This window comes from Taurulus bubalis, assembly GCF_910589615.1.
Source record: "Taurulus bubalis genome assembly, chromosome: 18".
Taxonomy (NCBI): domain Eukaryota; kingdom Metazoa; phylum Chordata; class Actinopteri; order Perciformes; family Cottidae; genus Taurulus; species Taurulus bubalis.
In genome coordinates, this window is record NC_136606.1 from 5,885,227 (window position 1) to 5,892,552 (window position 7,326).

The following is a 7,326-nucleotide window of genomic DNA, read 5'->3' on the forward strand; positions in this document are numbered from 1 at the left end:
TGTCCACCACACACACATATATATATATATATATATATATATATATAGAGTTCTGACAACTTGTCACAGAGTTGTGAGCCCGTCAGTCATTTTTGCTGAAGTTCTATTTCCTCTTTCTGTATCAGCTATGAGAAATTGCTGCTATTAGAGCCACGACCTCTCGACATGCCAGAGGACTCACCCTCTTGGGAAAATGGTGTTCATTAAAGTACGCAGTAGATCATTTCCCCAAAAGATTACAGTGCTTATCTAGACATATAAAGCAAACCACTGAGCACACTGTGTGTCTATCTGAACCCAGATGTTCCAGTTTCACTCTCCAGACCTCCAGGAAGGCTTCAGGAGAGGCTGTGGTCGTCATTCAGCATCGACTCAGTATTTTGTGATTCTTAAGGTGTCAGACTGGAAATAATTACAGTCGTGCAAAGATACACATGCTTGGTTAGGGATTTAATTCATCATAATATGAATATCTGAATTAAAAACCGCTCACTACATCTTTTAATTTAACAATGTGGCATCAAGCATTTATTTAGGTTATGTACACATAAAGGAGATTTAAAGCAATTTATAGATGAATACATATGTTTATAAAACACCTATGTAATGCTGTTCGCATCACATACGTTGCAATACCCTGATATGGGCTTGCAACTACACTATTTTGCATTGCAAACCATTTATACATATACTGCTTATACAACATAATGGGGATATATATATATATATATATATATATATATATATATATATATATATATATATATATATATATATATATATATATATATATATATATATATATATTCTAAATTATGGCATCATAATAATGTCTAGTATCTCCTGTTAATATATTATGGATCTGTGGTAGGTTTAATTACAGGTTTTCACAACGCAAGAGGTCTGAGTAGTAGAGGGAAAAAAGAAAGTCAGTTGTTGCACTTCCTCCCGTCTGCCAGTAGAGGTCGCTCAAGGTCGTAGATTTCTTCGTGCTGCGCTCAACATCTGGTGCTAGTGTAAGATAAATACCACTTAACCAAGTGACACACAGGACATAATGTTTGCGCTCAAAGGGCCTCTTGATAATTATTTATATCTTAGTTGAAGGCATTTTTTTTCAAGACTGGGCGTTCCCGAAAGGCCGAACTGAGGACATTTTTAAAAGAACCAAGAATTCCAGAAAGTTCCTCTGCTGATGGAAGTGATTATGTACTTGTGATTCGCTGCTTGTGACCTTCTGGACGGGATCACGGTATGAAGGGGGAAGATGTGAAGTCAGTGATGGACATGTCCATAACTCAATAAATAGTGGAAAAAAAACATTTTTAAATGTGCTGTCAAAAATAAATGTTCCTTTATATATTATTTGTCTTCTCCCACGACCTCTATCTGTCCTTTGAGAGGCCTCGGGTGTAAATGAGGTAATGCAGAATGGATGCCTGCTCCAGGACGACTCCCCAGAGATGCCGCGGGACGCTTTTCCTGAGACACTCGGCGTCATGGCGACTCGTTCTTCCTGTTCCACAGAGGTGCGCCTGTTCACGAGTCTACAGGTTTCAGCCTCCTCCTCTGATGCACAGCGGGTCAAGACTAACGACGTTCTGCTTTCTCTTGGATCCTCTTTTTTGTTGTTGCACTGGGCACACTTGTAACAGTCCATGTTACACTTTTGATAAAGTCAATAGTGTTTGGGCAGAGGAACTAAAATGGCTGACAGAGCAGATTTTGCACGCAATGAGGAGAGTGTTTTATTTCCCTCTATGCTGGCAAAACACTACCCAAGAAGGTCACATTTATACTTCTCAGGCGGTTTTGAAGTATCTTTTTACGCGTTTGCTTCCCAGGATTTCCCAACGGGCCCAGACCTGTGGATTGGCCTCGTTACGACCGCGAGGGAAACTACCTGAAGCAGAGCCTGCAGCAGACAGTTGGCCGCCAAGCTCACTTCCTTCATAAACTAGTCTCCTCCCCCGCTAATGATGAGCTGTGATCGGGGAGGCCTGCAACATATTACGTGGTCGCACAAATCGAGCGAGGACGTCGTCGGCTGTCACGGTTTGCTGTTGAGGGTGCGGCGTCTTTGCAACTGGTTGTGGTGCTGGTTGATCTGGCGGACCTCCCAGTGCGGACACGCGGCTTGGTCCGTGCTGCCGCTCAGCTGCAGAAAACAGAGACTCTTCATTAATAAAGTCTTCCGCAGTGAACATGGCGGAAAGGAAACACATGGTGTTGGTGTTGTACCTGAGATTTGAGGACACGCAGCTCTCTGTGAACTTTTCTGAACTTCTTCTCTTGTTCCAGGCACTTGTCCTTTAGCTTCTCCCTGTCACTGCGCTCCTTCAAAAAGTCTTCCTTGTAGACTTCGGCCTACAAATGAACGACGAGGGGACACAAAACAAGGATTAAAATAGGCGAATGCCTCAAAGGAACAATATGACACAGAGAAACACCCTTATTTTGCCTTCATTCAGAGTCAGAAGAGACTCTCATGCTGGTTAGCTTAGCTTAGCTTAGTACAAAGACTGGAAACATAGGAAAACAGCTAGCCTGGCTCTCTCTGAAGGTAAAAATAAAAAAAGACGTCTTCCGGCTCCTCTAAGGCTCTCTGATTGTTGAATCTGTCCAATTATAATTTGTGATTTTACAGAGAATGTATGTGCTGGATCCTTTTCTTGGCGAGCAGCAATAACCTCCTGACTTACCGGGCGACTGCACCCGACCAAGAAATAGTCCGGCATTTAACCCGCCATAAAACCACAATGCGTTACTTTTACCCTTTGGTTATTTTACCCAGACAGCATATAACATATTAATTGGTGACTTTTAGAGGTGCTGGTTATAACTTGGGGAACAGCCAGGCTAGCTGCTTCCCCCTGCTTCAAGTCTGTATGCTAAGCTAAGCTAACCTAACCGCCCCTTCTTACCTGCCGACATGAGATTGGCATCAATCTTCTTACCAAACTCTCGGCGTGAAAGCGTAACAAAAATGCAAATACATGCAGGAAGCTCACCTGATGCTTCCAGACATCTTGTAGTGTTTCGCTGCTCACACTGAGAGACTGAGGAGTCTGAAGGGCCTCCTTGAGAGCCTGCAGAAACACACCAAACCGGCTTTAATACCACTGTTTTTGCAGGAAACAAACATTTAAAACCCCTCAGATATGTAACGTTTCAGGCCTCTCACCATGTTCAGCCGTCTGATCTCCTCACGCTGATGCTGCCCTTTTCGTGTCAAAGTGCTGTTCTGTGCTCGCAGCTCCTCTGCCTCTTTCTCTGCTTTCAGTAACTCGTCTCCATCTTTATCTTTGACTTTCTTGGACAACGCGCCGTTACTTTCTCCCTCTTCGCACACCTCCTCCTCCGAGTGAATGCGTTGCAGTGACGCATTTAAATCTTGGACCTATAGAGGACACAAGGCATCAAAGCACTGAAGTCATCAAAAAGCTGATGAGAATAAAACAAGGTTTTGTGAACTTACCCTCTCTTTGTAGTACCGTACCATGGTGCGGTACTCTTTTGCCCACTTCTCATTAATAGAAAGAAGCTGAGGAAAAGAAAAAGAACAGTTTTTTTTTAAGTACTGAAAAAAGTACATGTGTGTGTTTTTTTTGGGGCATCAATATGAATCTCACTTCTGACATGCACTCACCTCCTGCTTTTGCTCCCCCAAGAGAAGTATCTGCGCTTTCATTCGGACGTCACTGCTGGCAGCGGACGCTTCTGACTGAAGAAAAAAAAAAAAAGAGGAACTATTCAAATGTGGCACACGGTAAGTCCATCTGTGACTGCACTGGCAATTATGCAATATAACTGTTATCCACGAACTTCCTTTTACATATTTCTGGAAGTTTTGCTTTGAAGTGTTTCCAGTCACACAAAGAACATGTCGTTTTTTCTCTCTTCGCAGTCCGGGAAGCATGAGGCGTACAGACGTATCTTCCAGTGTTGCAACTGTTAATGTTACCTGAGCGAGGCTGTCGGGATGATACACTGCAGCTGTGGGAAGCTTTTCTCCTGTGGAGCGGTCCGCCACACACACCTGGTACCTGAAAACATTTGATCATGTAAACAAAAATGTACTTTTGGCATTCATATGCATTTTATTACACGACGGGAAAACACGCCTGCAAATCTCCTGAATCTGGAAGTTAACGTCGTCAAAGTAACTAAGTACATTCACTCAAGTACTTGAAGTATACAATTTACTTGAAGCATACAATTTTGACATGCTTGCCTTGAGTATTTTCATTTTATGCTGCATTATACATTTCAGAGGCAAATATTGGACTTTTTTACTCCACATTTATTCAAAACTTATAATTACAAGTTACTTTATAAATGAAAGCAGTTATGCTTAAAGGTCATGACAACTACTACACTGATCTATCTAGTAATGTACAAGTATTTATATGTGACAACATTACAATGCTGTTACATGTAAATAACTGAGTATAATGTCCTTATATGACAGTTTTAACAGCACCATTCTGCATTACGAGTACTTTTCCTTTTGATACTTAAAGTGCTCATAATACTTCTGTCCTTTGATGTAAGGACTTTGAAATATAATGGTGTATTTCATACTAAGGTATTTATACTTTTACTTAAGGATCTATACTTATCCCACGATTGCCAGTAAACCAAAGGCAGTACTCTGTATGCAGTATTAATATCTAATGTATAAAGGTGATGTGCCTCACCTGTCTGTGCTCGGCAGTGATGGGTACAGTCTGTCTGTCTGTCTGTTGTCGGTGGTCTGTGATCTCTCCACTGGTGGTCTGTCCATCGTGTTTCCATGTTGTGACTGTCAAACAGAAGAAGACACGCATTATACATAACAGACATTTTAAAAACTACCTGCGGGGATCTTTAGTTTGACAGATATTTAATTTAGGAAGTTTTTATCTAAATGTTATACATGGCTGAATGACGTTTAGTTATTGTATTGTAACACTTTGCTTTACTTGACTTCAATTTCCTTGTTTTTGAAACTGCCTTTCAGTTGCTTTCAATAAAACAAAAGATTCTGACATATTATTTTTAATTCATGAACAAATATGTAATATACATAGAACAAAGCACCCCACACCCCCCCCAAAAAAATAGCAACAAGACAGATCAAAGGCCTAAAAGGAAAGAGACAAAACATTTTTTTAAAGATCATAGTAATGAATAAATATGCAAATCAATGTAAATCAATAATCCATAAATAAATCAAATGAAATACAAAAATAAAAAGATAGGGACTACGTACATTTGACTTAAAAGCCATTTTAAAATCCTTATTTCTAACATTATAATCATGCCACATTCTCTCTACATACTGTGGTGGTATTCTCCAGTTCTGGTCTGAACCTTTGTTACTTGTAATTTAACTTCATTATTAAGACATTTTTCTAAGAAATACTAAAACAGAATGCCCAAGAAATAATTATTAGCTTGCGGAGAAAAGAGAAGAAATGTATAATATATTGTGCTGAAAATGAATAAGGGGAATTAAACGAAGATGAATCAACTGAATGTTTGATAATAAATTAACTGTCTACATTTTTCATGAAGCAAGAAGGGCAAATATTCACTGCTTCAACTCGCTCAGATGATGCTTATTATATTATTGTATTAAAGCACTTTGAAGATGTCACATTCAGCTCTTTGCGTTTCGGATAGATTAAATAACGAATCAATAATAATAAAACAGAAATTCTTCAAAAAGAATAATTTGTTGCAGGCCTGAAATTGTCGACATGTGGAGGCGCTGTACTGATGTAATGTATGACGTGTGTCGCGCGCACAGACACACAACGGGACAGCTGACTCAAAAGCCCACGCAGAGGATGTGGAGTATCTCCACGCAGTCACGCGATCATCTTCTACACACTCGGGATGCACGTGGAACTCTAACATGTGCTCATAACACACAATTCACACAATAAACAGCCAAACATGGACGCTAAAGATTAAACATAAGTGGAAATACACCACTTATAAAGTATTGAACTACACTGCACCCGAGTTTGAGGAGGATTTATCTAAATTATTAAAATAATAAAAATAAAAAAAACACTTAAACTTTCTAAAATGAACAGAGACACAATGTATGATGAAATACAAATATAAATCTCACCATCGTGTTGCTTTCTTGAGTCCTCGACATGCTCGGATCAGCTGTGGTGTGAAGCAGCAGATTGCTGCGCGAGTGAAGTTATACTGAAGGTCCCGCGTGATGTGACGTGTAAACCCAGAAATGTCCAGTCACCAGCGGACTTTATGAAGGAAAGGAAAGTACAAGTGGTTGCTCAGCAGCTCGAGCGGTAATTAACATGTAGTTATGGTATGGATCGATGACTAAGAGAAATATCTGACTCTACACTGCAAGAAATGAAGACATTGCTACTTGTGTTGAGTTTGGCAATATGGCTGGCTGGCGTTTCTTATACTGTATTTGTATTATTTTACTTTTCTTTACTTTATGATTATAGTTTTTTTAGGGGAACTTAGAACTGTCTTTTAACCGTCAGTAATACAACAACATATTATACATTTTTGCCCTCTATTTATTATAGATTATAGATTCAGTTATACAACTGAAAGTGCATCATACAGGGCATTTCATCATGTTTCCTCCACTGAAAGTGCATCCTAGAGGGCATTTTACCATGTTTCCTCCACTGAAAGGGCATCCTAGAGGGCACTTTATCATGTTTCCTCCACTGAAAGTGCATCCTAGAGGGCATTTTATCATGTTTCCTCCACTGAAAGTGCATCCTAGAGGGCACTTTACGTTACATTTTCCACACACAATAGACACTATAAAGAAACACTAATGAAAAATAAAGTTTTTTTTACAGATTAAATCTTTCATTTGTATTAGTAAAAGACTATACTTTTATTTGACTTACAATAAATAATAAAAACAATGAAGTTGATTAACACTGTGATTAAAATAAAAAATAAAGTATTTTATTTTAAAAGCACGTTTTTGTTCCATTGCATCTCTTTCAAAAGAAGGACAATATAAAACCAATATTACTGCTTCAAGTTGAAGTGTTTCTTAAACTAAATAAAGCTGCACACAGCGCGTCACTTCTCGTAGCGGGCCGCCTGCAGGTTACACGCTGCGTGGACTCTTTTCTTCCTGAATCACACTTAGAAGCCGGAAACACGTTTCAAAGACACACCTGTCAGAATGAAACCGCCACACAAGAAACACAAAAGAACAGCAGCGTGTTGGGGGTCTGTGGGAAAAGCACACATCTCGCAGGTTCACGTGTTACTCAATGAGTTGAGTCACAGCGGATCGTTTCAGGGAAGGAGGAGGAGAGGGGA